The sequence below is a fragment of the Equus asinus genome, chromosome 22 (genome assembly GCF_041296235.1).
Source record: "Equus asinus isolate D_3611 breed Donkey chromosome 22, EquAss-T2T_v2, whole genome shotgun sequence".
Lineage (NCBI taxonomy): Eukaryota > Metazoa > Chordata > Mammalia > Perissodactyla > Equidae > Equus > Equus asinus.
Window position 1 is genome coordinate 15,389,260 of NC_091811.1, and position 23,090 is coordinate 15,412,349.

General features: G+C 48.2%; 1 protein-coding gene across 3 annotated transcripts in view; it reads right to left on the reverse strand.

The window, feature by feature from the left end:
- The window catches only part of TSPAN11 (tetraspanin 11), a 74,020-nt gene extending 64,598 nt beyond the window's left edge, over positions 1-9,422 (reverse strand). Inside the window, exon 1 of one of the 3 annotated variants that reach the window (XR_011497175.1) lies at positions 8,994-9,416. The gene's annotated coding sequence lies outside the window, so the exon portion shown is untranslated. Of the gene's footprint in view, positions 1-8,993 lie in introns of all 3 variants that reach the window. The other 2 variants (XM_070495147.1, XM_044756198.2) reach the window with 2 other exon arrangements.
- Positions 9,423-23,090: the final 13,668 nt, after the last annotated feature.

Consider the following 23,090-nt stretch of genomic DNA (forward strand, 5'->3'; position numbering starts at 1 on the left):
GAGCCCTATAACAGTAAGACATCAGGAGCTAATGAGCCTATGGTGCTTTGGAGACATGAAGACTCTAAAAGGATGCCTCATTATTATTGATGGTGATGATATTATGTAATATTTATACATCACTTTGGTGGCTAATTTCCAAAATGAAGAAGGAAGAATTTAAAGACCCAGCCAGCTCTGTGGGTAGCAACTGCATTCTTGACAACTTGGATGGAATCTTTATCTCTGGTTGCCTTGTGTGTCTCTGGGGCTTGAATTCTTTCTAAGATGGCACCACCACAATCCAACCTTTGGATGATGTGGGCTCACACCCTGCCGAGGATACACAGGACACTGAGCAAGAACTGGAAGAGCAGGGAGTAACTACTTGTATGTTCTCAAGCCCAACTAGTTTAGGTTTATTGAAATGCCACATCATGTCTGATCATGGGCAAACTTCCCTACCTCCACCCCCACGGATTTTGAGGCCTGACCTCCCTGGGTTTGAATCTCAGCTCTGCCATTTGTTAGCTGTGGGATTTGGGGAAGGTCTTTAACCTCTGTGTGCCTCAATATTCACAACAGTAAGATGAGGATAATGGCATTGACTTGACAGGGCTGCGATGATTATAGGAGATCATGTATGTTACAACCCACGCAGTTCCTGGCACATAGTAGGCTGTCAACAGGTTGTAAATCCTATGACATTCTTATAAATGCCTCACCTGCTACATTGTTGGAGGGCAGGCAACTGGGGAGAAGTACCCTGCAGGAATCCCCTTCCTAGAGGGGGCGTTTGGGAGAACAGAATTCACCCATCACTAATGATCAGAAACGCAGCTTTCATACTTTGCAGGCAGGTATAAAGTTTACTTAAATTATTTCAAGATAGTTCGGGAGTGTGCTTCAATCCTTGCATTTACCAAATGGGTACCTTCTGTAAATTAATATAATGAAAGGTGAATACACATGTAATGATGAAAAACAGAGCCCCAAACTAACATTATTATGGACAACTTTTATTAGTGAGGGGTTCATGATCGTTGTTGTTGTTGGTGTGATTCTAGTCCCAAGGTCTGGCTCCTGCAGCTCGCTTCACCTCCCAGGGCCTGGGTGGTGTGTCAGGGAGCAGCGACGGTTATGTCCAGCCTTACACTGGAAAGCACGCTCCGAGGCCCTGCTCGTCCCCCTTGCGAGCTTCCTCCTGTCCTCCTGCTCTCTCCACCCAGCCCTCTGTGACGCTGGCCTGCCATGAGCAGGTTTACGTTTGAAAGAGCGAGCCTTAGAGCAGTGCCCTCAGACTCGAGGTGCATCAGGACCCCCGGAAGAGCTGGGCCCACCCCAGAGCTTCTGAGTTAGCAGGTCGGGGTGGGGCCGCAGATTCTGCACTTCTAGCCCACTGGGGGCTATTGACCCTGCAGGTCCCGGGCCTCACTTCCAGAACCACTACCTTAGGGCAGTGCTTTTCAATCTTAGCTGCGCTGGAAGCGCCTAAGGAATTTTTTAAAATCCCGATTCCTAGGCTGCACCCCAAGTGAATTAGATCAGGATCTCAGAGGGTGGCACCAGAGAGACGCTGGTTCAGAGACTAAGCCTCCCCACAGCCACCATGCCGCGTCCAGTGTTGGGGCACCGAGCGGTTGAAAAGCCCAGGCTGATGCCAGGGGATCAGGGCTCAGCAAACGGTCTCTGGACAAGACCAGTCAGTAAATACCTCAGGCTTTGAGGGCCACCTGGTCTCATTGCCTCTTCTTTTTTGTTTTTTGTTTGTTTCAGCCTTTTAAATATATAATCTTCGCTCGCAGATCATACAAAAACAGTTTGCAGACCCCTGGAGAATAGCCAGTCATGCAACTATCAAATTTAATGATGAAAACAGCTACTCACAATTAGCATTATTTATACTATACATTAAAACCAAGGTAGAATGTAGACCAAGGATTAAAGGTACAGTGTAAGTGTGGCTACCCTATTATTTATAACTGCTGCTTCTAACAGTTCTTCTTTCTATACTTAAAAAAGGAGGGGGCCGCCTCTACCTTCCTTTTCCAGTGCAGGGTACTAGTTCTTGCCTCCTGGTACTTGCTTGGAACTCTGTGTTTCCAGCCGAGTTAAAAGCCCTGAGCTATCTGCTCAGCGCTCTCAGAAAGTGTTAACTGCCTGCTGAGGATGTCATTCTCTCCCACTGCTTCTCGTCCTAACTTCCTGTCTCACCCTCTCTTCCCACTCAGGGAGGAGTTTATTTCTTCTGGAAGGTCTGGCTCCTCTAAGCCCGTGTGTGTGCAAAAAGCACCCCAAACATAGAGTCTCATGGCACTTTCCCACAGCCCCTTCCCCTGGCCTCTCTTCTCTCCAACCCAAAGAACACTCCCTCCCTCGTGACTGAGCCACGCCCTTCCCCCTCCCAGACCATCTGCTTGGCTTTGGTGTCAAAATGATTGTGCCCAGAACAGCTGGCGGCTGGCTTTGCACAGGCCTAAGAACTCCTAGCAGCTTTTTGCTTTTCAACGTGTCCCAAACCTCTGACAAAATGGACAATCCCCACCTCCACTCCCGTCCTTTGTTCTTTTCTTTTGAGCCTTTTAAACACACTAGAACCTGTTAGTAAATCACCTAAGCTGACTGGTAAAAAATGTAAATAATTTAGAGCAGAACGGTGGAGAGCTGGATAATGAAATGGAAGCTTCTGCCGTTTTCCAAAGATAGAAATACTAACTAGAATCCAAGGGCATTTGAATGGCCTGCCAGTTTAAAGGATTCGTTCTGCCCTAAGTGGGCCAGCACCCCAAAATGTGACCAAAACAGGAGGTCAAAGGTTGAGGCTCGGGCTGGCTTCATGGGTGAGCAGCCTGTGCATCTCCCAGGGCCCCGTGTGAGAAGGGCCCTGCGCATGGTTCAACACTCTGCTGTTGGCATCTGGAATTCTTCATCATTTTACCTTTGAACTTGTGTTTTGTACGTGAGGGCCCTGGGACGGTGGGCACGGATGTGAGCAGAGGAGATATGCACAGTACTCGTGTCCACAGTTCCTCCTGCCTCCTTTGATCCAGCATTCACGAGGCCCCATGAGTGCAGAACTCCGGGGAGCCTCGACCCATGGGGCTCAGAGAGGCCGGAAGCGAGTGCAAGGCAGGGTGTCACTCCAGGGAGCACACAGCGTTGATGGCCCTGGGAGGCTGGGCCTCTGCTGGAACCAGGGCTCAGTCAAATGCAGAAAGAGAGATATGCATCCTAAGAAGCAAACAACCAAGGAGCCCACGATACCCTATTCTGCCCTATTCGTGTTACTTCCTGCATTAGTCACCACTTACACTGAAAATGATGACAGGAAGGAAAGAAAAGGCTGAGTCGTGCCTAGCTCCTTTTCCTTTCAGCTTGTCCTTTACCATCACCCCGAAGGCAGAGTATGTTGACAGAAAGTGCATGTATTAAGAAGTGAAAGAAACACAGCTGAGCTGGTTTTGGGCATCATTTCCTCTGTCTGGTAAGCCCAAAATTCGAGCTATGACATATGAACTGTGTAATTCTGGTGATTCTATGTATGAGGAAAATGCTCATATATTGCCATTTAAAACTGGCATTACACAATATAAAGATGAATGGTAAAATTCATGCTAATAATTTAAAAGTTTAATTTTTCTTTACTTAGAATGTCATTAAACGGCAAATAGAAACCACCATGACAAGCCAAGAAAGAGACCATGAAAGAAAGGGAAGAGTGTTATATTTTAGTACCTTTAATGGCACTTTTTCCTTATTTTTGAACCAGGGCCCCACATTTTCATTCTGCACTGGGTCCCACAAATTATGTAGGCGGCCCTGGCTGGGGGACTTCCCCTGCAGCCAGTCTCAGTGGTGGCTCCTCCCTGAAATATCCGTCCCACGGACGCTCACAGAGCTCCCACTGTTTGCTTAGCTTTGCACTAGTTCCAGGGATAAAAAGTCATTCAACATAATTTCTATCCTCAGGTAATGGTGAGAAATATAATTCTAACCATGGTACAGACATCATTTTCCAAATGTCAGAACCCTAGTACTTGTCTATACAAGGGGTTCTGAGAGAGAAATCTCTTTACAGTATTTCGAGAAACTCAGATCTTTACCTGTCAAAAAAGGCTTCATGGGGCCGGGCCTGTGGTGGAGTGGTTAAAGTTCCACGCGCTCTGCTTTGGCGGCCTGGGTTCACGGGTTCCGATCCCAGGTGCAGACCTACACCACTCGTCAGACATACTGTGGCAGGGACCCACATACAAAGTAGCGGGAGATTGGCACAAACGTTAGCTCAGGGCTAATTTTCCTCAAGCAAAAAAAAGAGGAAGATTGGCAATGGATGTTAGCTCTGGGTGAATCTTCCTCACCAAAAGAAAAAAGAAAAAAAGGCTTCAGACTCTAGCTCCCACACCTACCTGATCAAACAGGATAATACAATGCTTTTTAAGAAAACTTTCCAATCTGTTCCAGACCTCAACCAAACTGGACAATACCAGACCACTCCTGTCCTTTTTCTTTTCTCTTCTGAGCCTTTTAAACACACTAGAATCTGTTAGTAAATGACCTAAACTGATCTTTTAAAAATGTCAATGATATAAAACAGAAAAGTGGACACTGGATAGTGAAAACACTTTGAGTTATGTGGTCTTTGACTAATTTTTCAGATGGAGAAACAAATTTTCATGGATAGTGAAGTTTGGCTGAGAAAAATCTTTTAAAACATGAGATCACTGAAGAAAAAGACAGCAAACCAGGCCTAAGGTGGGGAGCGCTGCGGCCATCCCCACTCCCATCAAAGGGCATCAGGGAACCCTGCTTCCTGCTTCAAAACACACCGGGGAACCGTCCAGCAATTCCTCTTAACATTTCCTGTTCCTCGTAACATCCGCAGTTCTTGAATTCCCGGTATTTTACAGTAAAGCTGCTTAAGCCGTAAGAAGGGCCATATGTGCGGACAGGGGCAGCAAAGACAAACGGGAGGGGAAGCTGTTGACACACAGCTGCCCTCCTCCTCAGCATGTTGGGGGAACGCCCCGTGGAGAGGCGCCCCGAGGAGAAAAGGGGTGCTTGGCTCGCGGGGGCCTAACCAGCAGGAGGCCACGCCGCCCACCGCCAGCGCAGCCCAGGGTCACAGGCAGCTGCACAGCAGTCTCCACCCGGCAGGCCCCTCCTCCCACCCACCCTTTCCCAAAGGGCTGCATGGTCAGCAGACGCCGGGGCGCTCCGGGCCCTGACCAAGTGGACTATCCAGGCTCACCCTGGGCATCCGCATCCCGGCTAGGAGTCAGAGATCGCCTCCTCGGTTTACAGAGGAGGAACTGAAGCTGAGTGGGGTCAGGTGGGGAGGACGGGCAGAGCCGATTCGCGGCAGCATGTCTGACCCCAGAGGTGGGCTCCGGGCCCTCCTCGGCCTACGGTCCCCTCTCCTCCCCTGAGCTCCCGCTGGGCCCAGGTGAGCGCCATGCAGTGTGCACTCAGCTGTTTTCTCCTGTTCCCGGGAGTGAGGTGAAGCTCCTCAACTAGATGCGCGGAGGTCAGGGGCCGGATCTTTATGCATTTCTCAGGCCTGGAGCGGGCACTCGGTGAATCGTGAATATTTATCAGCCGTCCCCACCCCACACTCCCCTTCCACTCTCTCTGCTCGGCAGCACACCATCTTGTAAGTGTAAGCCTTATCAACTGGGGCACCCACAGGAGTCGCCAGAGCAGGGACATGGACAAGAAGCAAGGTCAAGGGCCAAAGGAACTCAGAGAGGCTTCTGTTCCGTACTCAGGTCTCCTCTGTCCAGTTCTCTCCATAGCCTCCCTCCTCAACCGCCACCAAAACAACCCAGCGAAACAACTAACCCTCCTTCTCCATCGTGGGTATGCTACTAACAGATAATGTGTATTACCTAACTATATTACAGTATACACGTGGCATATGAACTCCCATGGGGTTTAGTAAACGTGGTGGGAAACATATATTCTGTGCCAAAAACCTGGCACGCAGGCTCACAATGCCGTGTGCAAATGTATTTACAGGAAGAGACGACACAAGAGAATGTTTTCTGTGGAGCCGACATGGCTGCTGTAAACAGAGGTCAGGACCGGCCGTCACGCTGCCGTCCTCTAGGCCCAGGAGTCGCCCAGAGAGAAGGGCTCCTCTCCACCACCAGCTACTCAAGAAAACTGGCGCCGAGTGGACCTCTCCAGGGCAGAGGCACATCGGAGCAGTTTGCCTGGGAACACACCCAGGGGAGGACGATGACATGCATAATTGCCCTAAATAGGCGGCTGTCAGGTGTCAGCGTGTGGCTGTCCACTTTGCAGACAGTCAATGTCCCCTCCTGGTCTGGCGCTCCTCTCACACGTGGTTCAGAGTCCCCACATACCCCTTGTTGCTGTATTGTGTGCAAAATCACTTCTTATTAACTAAGACCAAAAATTCAGAAAATTAAACCAGTTGCAAACATGCATGTGATGAATTCCACAGCCAAGCCACAGAGATCTGCGGGATCACCACTTGCGGTGTCAGAATCACTGCCTTTGGTCCTTCTTGAGGGCCAAGTGTGCATTACTTCCAGACTGTCATTTTACCTTGGAGTTGAAAAGGCCCATGAGTCTCTGACATGGTTTTCTAGTCTTATTTTAGTGGGAGGGCCCTTTCCTCAAAGGAAATCCCACTTGGAAGACAACCCATAACTCAGATCAACCGCAAGCTGTTGACGTGAGGTACCCATGGCCCTGCCTGTAGGCTTGCTCCTCCCTCAAAGCTCGTAGGAGCAGGATGGGAACACCAGGCAGCCATCCCCTCCCGCAAAGTTCTTCGCTCCTTCACTAACACGGCCTCGCAGCCCCGTCTCAGGCGCTGGAGAACCAGCAGGTGACGGGACGAGGGAGGTCCCCTGCCCAGAAGCTCCAGGGGGGTCCGTCGCAGCCGAGTGAAGTCAGGCGGTGTGAGCACGTGGAGGAAGCAGACAGGGCAGTGGTGTGGCTGTGGGAGGGGCTCCTGTAGACAGGGATCCGGGAAGGCCTCTCTGAGGAGGCAAAGCATGAGCTCCCAGCAGAACCGTAATAAGGAAAGATGCCCTGATTCTGACCAATAAGAAAGCAGACCCAAAGAGGTGAAATGACTTTTTCCAGGTCACACAGCAGGTAGGAAGCCGAGCGACACTTGAGCCCAGGTCTCCAGGCTCCCTGGCTAGGGCACTTGCCTTTCACAATGTTTACTACATGAAAACAAGGCTTGGTGACAGGTGACATGCAAGGGGTGACGAACCGCCCACCATGTCCTGGGGTTCAGGCTATCTGTCCTGACTCTTGACACCCTCCCTGCCCTCCTCAGCGGGTGACAGCCTTGGTGCTCTGCAACCCAGCAGACAGCACCCTGCAGTTGACATCACAGACCTGGGACCCTGTGACCTCGGCTGGGAAAGCTTCCTCCTCACCTGGCTCCCTGGCTGCACATGGTGGAAAGGGCTCCTACTGCTCCCGCTGGCAGTGTGAAGGTGAAAGCAAGATGGTGGGTACAGGCCCTTGGCTCACCTGGAGGGAGGCTCTCCGGAAAGTGAAGCTGCTCCAGAGCTATGATTTAAGGAACAGCCCCGCGAAGTTTCCTCTCGTGCTGCAGAAGGCATTCTCACGAAGCCCACGGTCCCACACAGGCCTCAGGTATCTCACACACCACAAGTCCAAAGCCAGGCTCTCGGCAGACACTCCTAACACCTGACTATCCAGAAGCAGGTGCAAATGGCTCCCCCCACGCCCCCCAGACCAAACAGCTCCAGGCCCCCAAGCGCTCCCCAAACCTCCAACTGGCACCTGTGGGCCCAGCATCCACCCCTCGCCCTTGGAGGCTCACTGAGGTCAGCACTTGCCCAGGCATTGGCCAATGTGAGCTCCAGCCACCTCACAAGGTAGGCAGGACAGCCCTTATTAGTCCTATTTTGCACACATAGCAACGGAGCCCTAGGGTGACCGTGCCGGGAACACTGCTACTGACACTGCGACAACCACTATATCCAGATTCAAACTCAGGTCTCCGGACTCCAACTGCAGCTTCCCCCAGGACAATCCAGCACACACTACTCACCTGATCTGATACCACCCGCATTCTCTTCCCGAGCCTTCCAGCTACACCCTGTGCCCTAGAGTGTTGTAGGAGTTCTTCCAGAAGCTGCCTCTTCTCTCTACGCCACCCCTGCCTCACACTGCGCACCATGTGCTGGAGATCTCTGTAGAGGCTCCTGCACACTCAGCAACTCAGACCCAAGCTGAGATGCTCCCCTTCCTATTTTCCAGCACACGAGTGCTTGTGTACACTGCACATATCACCGGTGAAAACAATACACCCTAGAAACTTCCACACCTTCCTTCTTTCCATACAGAACCAGCCAACCTCACCTGCAGGAATGGGCAGGCAAACACAGGTGACAGGGCCTGCAGAGCCATGTTCCCACAAACACACAGATGTGCCCAGGGACTTGTGGAAAACCCTGCCCAGGCAGACAGATCTGCTGAGAGCCATCCTGTGCATGCATGAGACACACCAGCTGCCAGCGTTTAGCAAACCCTGTTTTGCATGGGGTACGGAGCCAAGGATGGCACAATGCTAGCCAGGATACTCTGGACCTGTCACCTCGGGCTTACGCAGAAGAGCCAGCTACTGGAATTCAGGGTGGACAAAGAGAACACTTCAGAGAGGGACAAACATGCACAGGGCACGCTGGACTGCACAAGACCCTCGGAGGCACAGAGCTCTGTCCCAAGACCCCAGGGCAGAAATCGGGACTAGTTATGGACGCAACTGCTGCAGACCCCGGACAGACCCCAGTGCGTGCACATGTCCATCCTGGGTGTCCGGAGGGCTCCTGCCCCGCTCCTCATCCAGAGTCAGCTCGCCTCTGCCCGCCAGGGCCCCGCCACCACCAGCTCAGGGAACGGGACCCTTCGCCGAGACCCCTCCTTCCCGCGCCCCCGTCCCGCCGCGGGCCCCCAGCCCCGGCGCGCTCTCGGCGCCCCCTCGGCGCCCCCGCACTTACCCGCCACGGGCCGCGAGCTCCGGACGCAGCGAAGGGACGGAGCCTGGAGAGGCGGAGCGGCGGCTTGCAGGCCCGCCCGCCCGGGCGTCCACCGCCCGCACCCGCCGCGCTCCCGCCCGCCCAGCCGAGGGGCTCAGGGCGCAGGCCGCCGCTCCCAGCCCGGCCACGGGCGCTTCCTGCCTTCGAGCGCCCGCCCCGCCCCCGCCCCGCGGTCCGGGCTCGCTCCCCAGCCGGCCTGTGCGGGCCGGGTCTTTGTCTGGAGTTGGCCTTTCTTCGATTCAGGGCACACAGAGCAAAAGAAGTGGGAGCTGCGGGCAGCTGGGCGGTTGCCGGGGGATCCTCGCGAGGAGGAGGGGAGAGACTGGGGGTCCTGGCTGCTAGCTTACAAACCTCCCCATCCGCCTGTAGCCTTCTCCTCGCCGCTGCCCCCGCCCAGGTCTCCCTGCCCCGGGGGTTGGCCCCTGGTGGAGGGGAAATACGCAGGGTCCTGGGTGATCACAAACAGCCTCCCCTGCCCCTGCCCCTCCCCCCGCACACAAGGACACAAGGAGGACTCTCATCTCTGCCCTGTCCCTCTGAGAGTCCTGTGCACCCTCAGCTTTACATTTCCGGGCCAGGGAGAACCACGATCTCTTCCCAGACAGAGAGCCCATCTGTCCACGGCCTGGCCGAGAACAGGTGCAGAGCCGCCTCTAACTGGAGCTCTTCTGACTGCGGGGCACGCGTTATGTGTTATTTCCCAAAGCAGCGCAGGCCCCCGTTCTTTTGAACTTAACTGCGGTGAGCAAGGTTCCAGGCCGCTGGGTCAGGCAGGGAAGCTGAGGGAGGCACAGGAGGGGCAGCCTTCTGGATACCCCGCGGCTGCTGGCAAAGAATGAACAGAGGGCACACAAGGTGGGGCTCTCGGAAGGAGGCGATTGCAGTAGTTCCTGGGAGAGGAAGACCTGAAATGGAGGGTAAACTCCAAGAGGCAGAAGAGGGGGTCTGCAGAGCTTGCTGTGTGTGTTGTAGAAGCAGAGGGGGTCTCGGGAAGGAGGCCCATGTGGTGCTTGGGTGTGGACATCGCCAGGAGGACCTGGAGTGATGGACGCTGAGAGAAGATGAGGTGGAGCCAGAGTGTTGACAAGGTAGAGAGGGCGGGCTGAGGAGGAACCCAGGCCCAAGGGGGACACTGACACCATCCAGGAGGTCAGCACTGTGGCAGGGCAGCACCCCGGAGAAGGGGGCATGTTCAGTAGGGGCTGGCGCTCCAGGGACACCAGAGCACGGTGCCCAGGAAAACAGGGTGAGACTTGGAAATGAGGAGATGGTTGGGTACTCTCAGGAGAATTATTTCAGGGGTGGGGAGACGCCCTCCTTGGGGGTATCTGGACCCAGTCGGTTGATGCAGGGACACAAAGGCATCCAGACCCTGAGGGCTGCCCCAGCTCCAGAGCTTCCCGAGGCATCAGCTGAGCCCTCTGTGGAAACCGCATCCCAGTTCAAGGTCCCTCTCCGCCCAGTCCTATTTCCTCGCTCTCTCACAGGCACAGTCCAGTGGGAGAGGGGCCTGAGCAGGCCCGGAATGTGGTGGCCTCTCCCTCTGACCTTCTTCCAGACCCCTGATGAAGCAGACCTCTAACGAAGACCTTGACCTCTAATGAAGCAGTTTCAAGGACAGAGATTGTCAGAAAAAGTCAGAGAAGGTGGTACTGAAGGAAAAGACTGGGAAATGGGGAGTGAGAGGAGACTTGTTCTTAGAATGTGGGTTTTCAAAAGATGGGTAGAGGAGAGAAGGGCAGAGCAGGCCTGAGCAGGGAGGAGAAGCTCCGGTGGCGTAAGGGTGAGGGCAAGTGGGTGTTCACTCAAGTTAGTGAGATTAAAACAGTAATTAGGAAAGAGAGGGCTGGAAAATGTTCCAGAGGGAGCTTTTAGCAATATGAGAGGGCAGGTGATAAATGAACCTCTGGACAAGGACATCCCCTCTCCAGCACTATCCCTAGTAATATTAAACATCTAGAGTAGCGAACCAATAGAAATATATGTAATCTAAAATTCCCCAGTAGCCACATTCTAAAAAAAAAAAATGTAAAAAAAGAAACGGGTGAAATTAATTTTTTGTCTGTGTGAGGAAGATTGACCCTGAGCTAACATTTGTTGCCAATCTTCCCCTTTTTGTTTGAGGAAGATTGTCCCTGAGCTAACATCTGTGCCAATCTTCCTCTATTTTGTATGTGGGAGCCTGTCACTGCGTGGCTTGATGAATGGTGTGTGGGTCCGCGCCAGGGATCCAAACCTGCAAACCCCAGGCCGCTGAAGTGGAGTGTGCGAACTTAACCACTACGCCACTGGGCTGACCCCCAGGTGAAATTAATTTTAATGATACATTTTATTTAACACAATATATCTAAAATATGGTTATTTTAACATGCATCAATATAAAAAATCATGAGATATTTTACATTTGCTTCCTACTAAGTGTTCCAACTCTGGTGTGTATTTTATGCTTACAGCACACCTCAGTTCAGACACTAAATTTTCGTTGCAAATACCTGATCTATATTTAGACTTCATAATATTTATGGTTGAAGAAGTAGATTTACAAACCTAAGCTGCCCCATACATACTTATGCTTTTCAATAACCAAACCAAATGGTCAGTTTTTAAATTTAAGTTTACATTAATTAAAATTATTGAAATAAATTTAGTCTTTCAGTTGTGCTTAGCCCATCTCAGGTGCTCAGCAGCCACGTGTGGCTGTGGCCACTGTAGCAGACCACACAGGTGGAGAATAAGAATTCCCAGCCTTCTGGATTTGGGTCTTCGTTTTCTCCTTCCATGAAAGAGTGGACACCCGGCCCCCACCAAGTGCTGCTCCACTCTCGAGACCCTAATCTGTTCCACTTTGTTTCACAGAACACACTCGAAGAAAATGAAGGGGAAGGCTGAGAATCCAGCATCTTCGGGGAGGGAAATGGGGGTCTGCCTTGGACTAGACGAGGAGGGAGGAAATGAGACGTGAGTTGGCAGTATTCCATTCTGACCCTTGTTCTGTGTTCACGTGAGGAACCTTGTGATTTCTTTGTCAAGTTGGGTACTACAGGGGTTGAGCTGATAGTGCACAAGACAGCTCTTGTTGGCATGATCTCCCATTTTGGTAGTTTTCCTTGAGCCCTGAGCACTGGCTGAGTCACAGACACTTGGGTGTGGCTGCTAGGTCTGGGCCTCATTTCCTGCATCTGCAAAATGGGGAGAATAGTCCCTCATTTGGGAAAAAAATGGGAGGGACAGGTGAAACCTCAGGTGTATGAAGCGACAGTGAAGGAGTTTTCGTTCCAGATTTGGAGACCTGTGCTCCCCATCCGGGTCTGTAGCACGTCTTCTGCCCCTGGCTGGGGGCCCGAAGCCTCTGCTTCCTGTCCACACTCTGGGACCAGTTACCTTCCTTACATCTGTTAGAGGGATCCATCACAGAATGCTGGAGTGATAGAAGTTATAGAGACGCCTTTAGAGATGTAAAGAGAATAACAGTAACACTTAGACCTCTTTCCTTTGCTCTAAAATGGCCTGTGTCTATTACTTACAGGTACAGGGCAGATCTTGTGGGAACCCCTCCACGCCAGCACAGGGGCTGATATCCTTGCTTCTCAGCAACAATATCTATATCAATTCCTAGAAATGGAGTCACAGAAAATACCATTTTGTGTGTGTGGATGGTTACACACACAGACACACACAACACTGAAGAGGATGATCTGGTGGTGTTGGCATTTCCAGGATACATGGCACCTTAGCTTAGCATTCAGACTGTACCATAAACCCTCACAGGTCAGGAAGTGTAACACTTGGAGCACCAGCCTGTCTTTCAAAACAATTCAGTCCCTGCCTAGGGGGCCTGCAGGGCAATGAAGCTTCCTTTGCCAGCCTCGACTCCTGCCTGCCTCATGCTCCTGCTCCGTTAAGCTGTCCTGATAGGAACACTTTGTAGAGACTCTGAGAGCCATTCCCAGGAAACCAGCTATGCTCTTGGAGGTGGAAACACCCAGGTAGAAAGCACTCTCCTCGCATACACATCACACAGCTTGTCTGACTCAGCCTGTTTCCCCATTTTTAAAATGGGGAGAGACTCCTGAGTTTCTGCCCTCTTAGAGAGCGGAAACTGGCCTTGGGTTCTTCATCCATGCGAAAAATAGAGCCACATAGCCTCTGGTCAACACCCTTCCCTCTTCTGGAAGGACTGGGAATGACCTGATGTGAAGTATTGATCAGTTTAGATTAGCTTGAATTCAACCTACATTTAACTAGGGACTTAATGACCGAGCCTACTCATTTTTGCAACAACACCTATACTAAACAGGAGGTGGTAAAGAAATGCGTGCGGCACTGAACCCCACAATCTCAGTATAATTCCGTGAGAGAGATGTTACACCAGAAGTAGGAGTTTTTCAGCTGTTGTGACGCATACTTCCAATGTCACTAGCAACATTAGTTGAACTAATTAGTGCGGGAAAAAATTATGGATCTTCATTAACAGTGTCAGAAGCATTGCTCAGATGTCCCATTGCCTGTCATGCTCTCTTGGCATTCTACGTGAAGGATTTTACAGTCTGGTTCTTTCCCAGGAGAGTGTTAAGGCAAAACAGAAAACACATTTAGGGTGCAGGAAACATAAAACATAAAACAGCCGAGCAAATTTATAAATAACATGCAAAATGACACACATATTTACAGCTGGAATTTTTGGTGTGTGTAGCACGCACTGCTAACCCTCTCTCATCTTCTCTAAGACGTCTTCTAGAGCCTGCTTCTGTAAACGGGGCATGGGCTCTCCCAGGGGTCCAAGGTCACCTGCCAGGGAGGAAGAGAAGCCTCCAGATAAACACCTTGAATCTTCCTGGAGCATCTGTGTTATTTAAGATTTATTTTTTGGCAATAAGATTTTTAATATTTTCAAAAGTATAACATCTATATATGCTCATTGTAGAAAATTCAATCAGTATAAAATATTAAAGAAGCAAAATCTTAGCTATCAGTGGTAATGACTGTATTATTTTGGTGACTCCCCTTTTAATCATGTGTGTGTGCATGTGTGTGTGTGTGTTTATAACTTGATTTATTCATTTTAGAATATATTCTAGTAAGCTTTTTATGTCAATGGATTTAAGACTATATCAATCATTTTTTATGTAATATATAGATGTACCACAATTTAACTAATCCCCTATTGATGGATATTTAGGATGTTTTCAATTTAAAAACATTTTACAATGTGGTTATGAAACATTTTTTCACTTATGTCTTTGCCTACTCATTCAACTATTTCTTCATGATAAATTTCTAGAAACGGAGTCACAGAAAATACCACGGTTTTTTTTTTGAGGAAGATTAGCCCTGAGCTAACATCTGCTGCCAATCCTCCTCTTTTTGCTGAGGAAGCCTGGCCCTGAGCTAACATCCGTGCCCATCTTCCTCTACTTTATATGTGGGATGCCTGCCACAGCATGGCGTGCCAAGCGGTGCCATGTCCGCACCCGGGATCCAAACCCGAGAACCCCGGGCCGCCAAAGTGGAACGTGCGCACTTAACCACCATGCCACCAGGCCGGCCCCAATACTGTGGGTTTTTCTGTGTGGATGGACACACACAGATGTATGTATGTATACCTGTATGTATAATGCATAGAAAAAGTTGGAAGAATATGTTTGAAACTTAAATATAGTCATTACCTCTTAGAGGGTACCGGGGCTGGGGATGGATGTAGTCAAACAGCAATCTGAGCAAATCTATGTTTCAGTTTTTCACAAGGAGAAAATAACTGTGATTTCAAATTAGTTAAAATTAAAGGTAACAACAAAAAATGAGAAGATAAAGTAGTTATCATCCAAAGATCACACATCACTGGAAACAAAACTGTCTGCTTTCTTCTGCTGAAAAAAATTAAAGGTGAATGAATACTGGAAGAATAGAAATAGGCTATATAAACCGTAAACTGCACAAAGGAAAAAAGGAAACAACACCTAAAACCTGGATTATGCCAACAAAAGTAAGGGATGGAAAAAGGAAAAGAAACAGTAAGAAGGCACAGTAAATAGAGAGCACAAGTATATGGTCAAAGTAAGTCCAAATATACCAATGCTCACAATTAATGTGATTTGGTTAAAGTCTCCATTAAATACAGCAGCTCTCGTATTGGGTAACAAAACGAAATTCAGTTGTATGTTATTTAAAAGGGACCCATAAAAATATAAGACACAGAAAGTTGTAAAATAAAGGAATGGAAAAGATGAATTAGCCAAGAAAACGCTACCACCGAGAAACAGGTGTGCCAGTGTTAACATGAGAAAAGACACAATTCAAAGCCAAAAGAATTAATGGTCCAAGAAGAGGGTTTTTGTTTTGTTCTTGTCCACTCGTGAATCTTCATGCACAGTTTCAAAATGTATAAAACGAAAATGGCAGCTCAAGTAGACAAAAAATGACCAAGGATTTGGAGCCGCACTGTCCAATTCAGTAGCCACTGGTCACGTGGTATAGCCAGTAGTCACTAGACTGTCACCAGGCTATTGAACACCTACAATATGGCTAGTCCAAATTGAGATGCGCTGTAAGTGTAAAACACACATCGGATTTCAAAGACTTGGTATGAAAAATAATGTAAAATACCTCATCAATATTTTAAAATATTGATTACATGTTGAAAAGATCATGCTTCAGATATATTGAGTTAAATAAAATCTACTAAAATTCATTTCACCAGTTTCTTTTTACTTATTTTAATGTGGCTACCAGAAAATTCAAAATAACATATGTGGCTCACATTATATTTTTACTGGACAGCCCTGAAGAGGATTTGAATAATACAATTAATAAGTATGGACTAGTAGATATGTAAAGGGAGAATTTTGACCTCTCAGAGATTTTATATTCTTTTCAACATTCATGCAACATTTGTAAATTAGTCAATTGCCTAGTAGCCACATGAAGATCTCAAGAATGTCTAAAGACTAGCTGTCACCGGGCTGCTATCCAACCACAATGCTTTTTCACACTCCAGTGGAAATCCCTGCCGCCTATTTCAAATGCTGTTGCCCTCCCCAGTGACTGGGTGGGGGGTGTCTGTGCTGGCGGGGTCTGTGGGTAGCTAGCCCTAACGATGGGAATCTGCATCCCTCTCCGGAGCCCAAGTTACCTGAGACCCTTCTCTGCCTTTTGGCCCCAGCTCCCAAGATTTGTTGAGTCCGAGATCAGCGATGACAGCTTTACCCTGGGGAAAATGCCACTTCTGCAAACTGCTCCCTCTTCATGGAGGGGGGACTGGAGGCAACGGGCCTGGCCCAGCTGTTCTGCATTATTCAACTGAGAACACCTCGGAGGGTCCCAGGCTCTCGGCCCCTCGGGCGTCTGATCACGCTGAGCTGGGAGCTATTCTCACCCTGAGCAGTTCATCCTCCTCATGTTTGGCTTGAGGTTTTTTAGGTTTTTAAAATTCCTGTTTCTTCATCAATCCAATTGATTTTTAAAAAAAAATTTTAAGTCATCCTCAGTATTTCTGGTCTGTAGGTAGAACCCACCCTTGATTTCCAGCAACATTATAGATCGATTTCTTTTTCAAAATATCATTTCTGTTATTTCATGGGACTTTCAGTTGGGCATGTGGAAGCCAGTATCCAGTCTATCTGACATCTTGATTCCATCACCAGATGTCATGTTTTGGGTATATTTATCTCACAACTAGTCACCTTACTAATAACATTTTGTGTGTGTGTGTGAGGAAGACTGCTGCTGAGCTAATGTCTGTGCCAATCTTCCTCTATTTTATGTGGGATGCCGCTACAGCGTGGCTTGACCAGTATTGCTAGGTCTGTGCTCAGCAGCCGAACCTGCGAATCCAGGGCCAGCAAAGCAGAGAGCATGAACTTAACCACTATGCCACCGGGCCAGCCCTGGAATAACATTTTCTATATTAAAACAAACACTGATATATCATTAAGAAGAGTGCAAAATATGCATACATTTTCCAATGACATAGGAACTCGCAAACAAAATATATGGTTGAGGAGGATTGCTATACCCCAGATCCCTCTCGTTATTAGGGATACTTTGAGGATAAAATTTTGAAAGTTCAACTAAAAACAGGATTTTGACTGTCTTGAATTGGTCTCTCAATCTCTCCCCTGCCCCACCCTGCCTCATCTTTCTCTCTTACCCAAAGAAAACAATCGGATTCCAATACAGATAAAACGCCCTAATAAGGCCTCCTCGTCCCCCTCAACTATAGGGCTGGCTTTAAGGGTGTGCAACCTGTGTAGTCACGTAAGGCCCCGCACTTAAAGGGCCTGCACTTCATTTACTGCTCTACTGTTGCCATCTTGAAATTCTCAATGATGTTCGAACAAGGGGCCCCACGTTTTCATTTTGCGCTGGGTCACATAAACTAGGTAATAGAGCCTGAACACAGGCTTCTACTCAGCAGAGCCTGGTCCTTGATATTTCTGCAAAATACTTAGCTAGTGTTACGCATTTCCACCAGGTTAAAAGATTAAGACTTGTTGCATTTTGCTGACCCCCAGAAAGCTCCATCGTGTGTGTCTTCATAATAATTTTACCTTTTCTGCAGGGGTGGGATGGGGGTTTCAATCTGGGGGAAAGAGGATGACCACAGCCACATCCATCAGCATTCTTTGGTGAGCTGGCTTCCCCTCCACCTTCACCTCTTGACACCCCTTTACTCTCCAGCCATATCACAGCTTGCAGTTCAGTACACAAAACTTGTTCTTTCTTCCACACACTGCGCAAGTGTCACTGACTAATTGCCCCAAAGGACTAAAGGGTTTCAGAAGCATTTAACTGTTTCTCCAAATTGTTTTTTCTTTTTTGTTATGTTAAGAGATGCAATCACCAACCACCCTAAACCAGTCCAAATCCCACCGCAAGAGCTCCACTTGCACAGATGGGCCAAAAAGTGCCCAAGAGATGACCTCTGCTTCATTTTAACGCTAAGATCTGTGCCCTACAAGGAACTCAGGCCTTAATACAATAACATGCGATGTATATGGAAGCATGTTTGCCAACTGAGTCTGCTCAAGCGAATACCCTCCCCTTTCTTTCAGGGAATATTCATTTCCCATCCAAAATAAAAGGCCCCTGCTGTCCTCTGCCCAGGGAGCCACGGCTTCGGGAAATAATTTCCTTATTTGCAGCAAATAAACTTTACTTTGTGTGACAGATACTTCTGGTGAAGGCTCTGATTTCAACTCACGAAGAAGTGGACCCACTTTGACTTGGTCACACAAGCAGTCCCTATTACTTGGAGCCCTTTCCTACCCTGTCTACTTGGTGAGCTCCTACTCAATCTTCAAAGTTTGCTTTAGATATCCCCTCCTTTAGGAAGCCCTCCTTGACCTCTCTAGGTAGAACTGAGTGCCTTGTTCCCTTTGATCTCATGTCTCCAGTAAGAACTTAATCATGGAGCTGGAATTCTTTTCTTATACACCTCTTTTCCCCTAGACTGGTGTTTTCCAAACTTTTTTTGTGTGTTTGCTAATTTTTGTGTGTGTGTGGCACACTTGAAGGCAGTAAAATACTAAAAACACATTAAACAAGTCAAGAATAATTACAACGCAATTACTGCTGCAGTGTACCTGAGTCTCAGGGCAACTATGAAAGCATCCGCTGTTACCACACTATCGCTTGGTTTCCCTTTAATACTAGTTTGCTGTTCTGAATATGTGCTCTTGTATATTTCACGTTACATTTCCTTATGTTCCAATTAACACCAAATTGGCTAGATTTTATATCTCTCACCTCTTCTCATAGCCAGCTTACTCCACTCTCCACTTTCTTGTGACTTTTTCGGTCTGTGCCATTTGACAGACATTGCTAACATGCATATTCCATTAGAGCAAAAATTTATGTTAGACATTGATTGAAATTTCACAGCCCATCTTGACCAGTTGCACAGATTGTTCACTATACCAGGGTGCTCAGTTGATGGAGCAAAGCGGGACTAATGGCCAGCTGTAATCTGCTTACCAGACTTTGTGCCCAGCAGCCTGCATCTTCCCAGAAGGGGTCCCTTTGCCTAATTTGTGCAAAAGGTATCATTTGGACTAATGGGTGCTCTGGCTCAGGATACCCCAGGGGGCTGGCGTAGGTCCGTTAGGAACTGCAAGAGCAAGAACTGGAGTCTATTCATCTTTACTTCTCCAGCACTTAACCACAGTACTGGACAATAACAGACCTTAATAAATGTGGAACAAGTTATAAAACAATCAAGAGGCTCTGCTGATAGTGTGCACTATGATTTAGGCATCGTCTAAAGCATTGTTAACATACATTTCCCCAATCTGCTGGGGCAGTGGCTCTCAAGTGTGTTGAATACACTGGGGTGGTGTTACACATAAAGCCCCCTCCCTCAGCCCCCGAGGATCACGCATAGCCCTGGCTCCTTCACATCTGTGCTGAAGTCCACAAAAGCCCCTGGGCGTGTGTCAAGCTCCTACTCATCGTTCTCCACGTGCAGTGCCGTGGAAAGAAGGTCTGGGAGCTGCTGCTCCAGTGCACTTCCTTCTTATCAACCAGAGATCCCCGCAGTCTCACCCGGCCCCAGTTCCTACGTTGCACAAATGCGATGAGCACAGCTTTAGAAACGAACAGTCATTGAGAAGTTTAAATCCTGGAGCTGGAAGACGGCCTACAGGTTAGCTAGTTCAGTCTCACCTGCAATCAGGGGACTGAGACCTGGAGAGGGAAGTGGTATCACACAGTCGATTGTTGGTAGAACAGCAACTAGAACCCAGGTCAAGGCTACCTCAAAGCAACAAAGGCAGAAATGAACACATGGGGCCAGGGCAAAGGAGAACACTCTGCACAGCAAAATGAAAAGGCAACCTATGGAATGGGAGAAAATATTTGCAAATCATGTATCTGATAAGGGGTTAATATTCATAATATGTAAAGAACCATGCAGCTCAATAACAAAAAAAAATAAAATAAAATAAAAATAGGTAGAAGATCTGAATATATGTTTCTCCAAAGGAGACATAAAGATGGCCAACAGGTACATGAAAAGATGCTCAATATCACCAGTCATCAGGGAAATATGAATCAAAATCACAGCGAGATGTCCCTCACACCTGTTAGAGTGGCTATTATTAAAGACAAGGGATAAAAAGCGTTGGTGAGGATGTGGAGAAAAGGGAACAGTTGTGTACTATTGTTGGGAATGTAAACTGATAAAACCACTATGGAAAACTATCTGGAGTTTCCTCAAAAAATTAAAGAGAGAGCCATCATATGATCCTGTGATTCTTCTGGGAATTTATCTGAAGAAAATGAAAACACTAATTTGAAAAGATGCATGCACCCCTATGTCCATTGCGGCATTATTCACAATAGCCAAGACATGCAAACAACTTGTGTCCATCAATGGATGAATGGATAAAGAAGATGTGGTATATTTATATACAATGGGATATTCTCTAGCCATAAAAAAAGAATGCAATCTTGCCAGTTGCAACAACAGAGGTATACGTTGACAGCATTCTGCTAAGTGAAATAAGTCAGACAGAGAAAGACATACTGCGTGATCTCACTTATATGTAGAATCTTAAAAAAAAACAAAAAACAAAAAAAAAAACCCCTAAACCCACTGAGAAACAAGCTCATAGATAAAGATTGGTGGTTGCTGCAGGGGAGCAAGGCAAAATGGGTGAAGGGGGTCAAAATGCACAAACTTCCAGTTATAAAGTTAGCAAGAAGCCCTGGGGATGTAATGTATAGCATGGTGACTATAGTTATTAATACTGTATTGCATATTTGAAAGTTGCTAAGAGAGTAGATCTTAAAAGTTCTCATCACAAGAAAAAAAATTTTGTGATCATACATGGTGATAGATGTTAACTAAACTTATTGTGGTGATCATTTTGATACTGGCCCTGATAGCAGTTCCCCTGCATAAACACTGCACACATGAGGTTAAAGCCAAAGGCACCCATCCCCTTTCCCTGCTTACTCCCTGGCTTCCTGGCACTGTACTCCACCATCCAACAGGGAGGCAGACAACCAAGGACAGCCGCCTGTGGATTCCCTTATTCCACCATCCTCCTCCCTGCCAGCAGCCTCACAAGGCCGAACGCAGGCTGGTGGGAAGGTGCCAACCAGCAAGGCCACAGGCTCCCCCTCCCTGCAAGCTGCCACATTCCTCACAACCTTTAAAACCCCATGACTCCCATCTTTCCGGGAGAGGAGATGAATTGGAGGGCTCACTCTCATCTTCCGGCTGATGTCACCCACAATAAAAACCCTTTCCTTGCCATAAGCCCAGTGTTCCAATTTTTATTTGGCCCCTCTTGTGTGGCGGGTAAAGAACCTATGTTTGTAGCTGGTGACAATTTCACAATATATACAAATATTAAATCATTATGTTGTACACCTGAAACTAAGATAATGTATATGTCAACTATATCCAAAAAAAAAGACTCCCTCCCTCCTGCAATCACATGCATGCCTTCTATTCCCCCTTTTATTCAGGTCCACGGCAGTTCCCTCCCCACCCCCTTCCGGGAGCTGCTCTCCTTGGCGTTCCCCAATCCTACTCTAAGAGGCGGCAGAGCCAAACCCAGGAGAGGTGGGAAAAGAAAGGGCAAATGTTTATCTTCTCCTCCTCTAGCAGTGCTGAGAGCTAGCCTGGCCTCCGTCTGACATCACACTGACACTGCTGGGTTTTGTGCTAATAAAGAGTGTTTTTGGCCAGACTCTCACAGGATCAGGGCTGGGGGTGAGGGGAAGGTTGGCTGAGTGAGGGGACTGCAAAGGAGAAGCGCAGTAGGTGAGCGACTTACTGACATCTGCCTTTAGGTCAAGTGCAGCATCCAGAAACAAAATCCACACACATTCTTCAATGATGTAATTCCTACCTTCTCATTCCTCATCTTGTCTCAAATGTGTTTCTGAAGCCTGTGGGGAGCTTGTGGAGGGCTAGCTGGCAGAGGTCTTTTTGGGAGCCTGTACATGGGGTCTGGCCCTGCTCTAGGCTCAGGGCCCATAGGGGATCCGGCAGGGGGGAGAGCTTTTCTGCCACTCTGCTCCCAGTCTGGCATGGGGGGGGTCTCCCAGCCTGCTGTGGGACCCTCCAAGGATGTCTTAGCAGCAGAGTCAATCTCTGGGGCTCATCTGGGGACTCCGGGGACTATGTGCTTCCTTCCACTTGACAGATGGGGACACTGAGACTTCTGGAGAGAGGAAATAATTCCAAAGGTCATAAGAGGAGTGAGAGCCTGTGTGAGACCCAGACCAAGGGGTTCCGTGCTGCTCTCTGTCTGGTGCCCTGGTGCCTGCATCTTCCTGGATTTGAGATGCTGGCTCTGAGGTGTATCTGCTTGCACGTGGGGTCATGGAGCTTGGAAGGCATGGGTTGCGAGGGAGGGATAAGGGATAAGAGAGTGAGTCCCTGGGCAAGTATTTGAAGAGAGAGAGGAGAATGAGGTGGGGGAGCAATGGAGGTATGTCAATGGCCATGGTGGCCCTAGGCATCTTAAAGGCTTCATCAGGAGGCCTTCTCTGACCCTCACGATCCAGACGAGACTCCCCCGTTATTTTCTCTATTTCTATAATAGCCATTATTACGATTGGCAGCTGCCTATTTCTTTGTGTGTTTTTTCTTGTTGAATGTCTGTTCAGGCCATTAGACCATAAGGTCCACCAAGGCAGGGCACGTATTGTTTTGCTCCAGGAACCAGCAGTGCCTGGTGTATAGCAAGCACCTAACAAGTATTTGATGAGACAAATGATGAAGATTTGTTTGCTTTTTAAACATTCATGATTCAGTTTGAACAATCATATAAAGCGAAATGCCAGTGACCCTTGAACAGCTGCAGCTGGTCTCTGTGAACATCCCTCATTAGGCGGATGTTTAAACCAAATATAAATTATATAAATGATTTTGTGGACCATCCATGATTCTCTTTCTAAGTGCTGGGGCAGATAAGCAAGGGATTAATATATTTTCCAATGGACGTGAGTTAATTAAAAGTATAAGATTATTTTAGATTTTTATTATTCCTCATATTTACCTCACTGCATAATTCATCATCTAGTCCTTAGACCTGGTGATTTGTG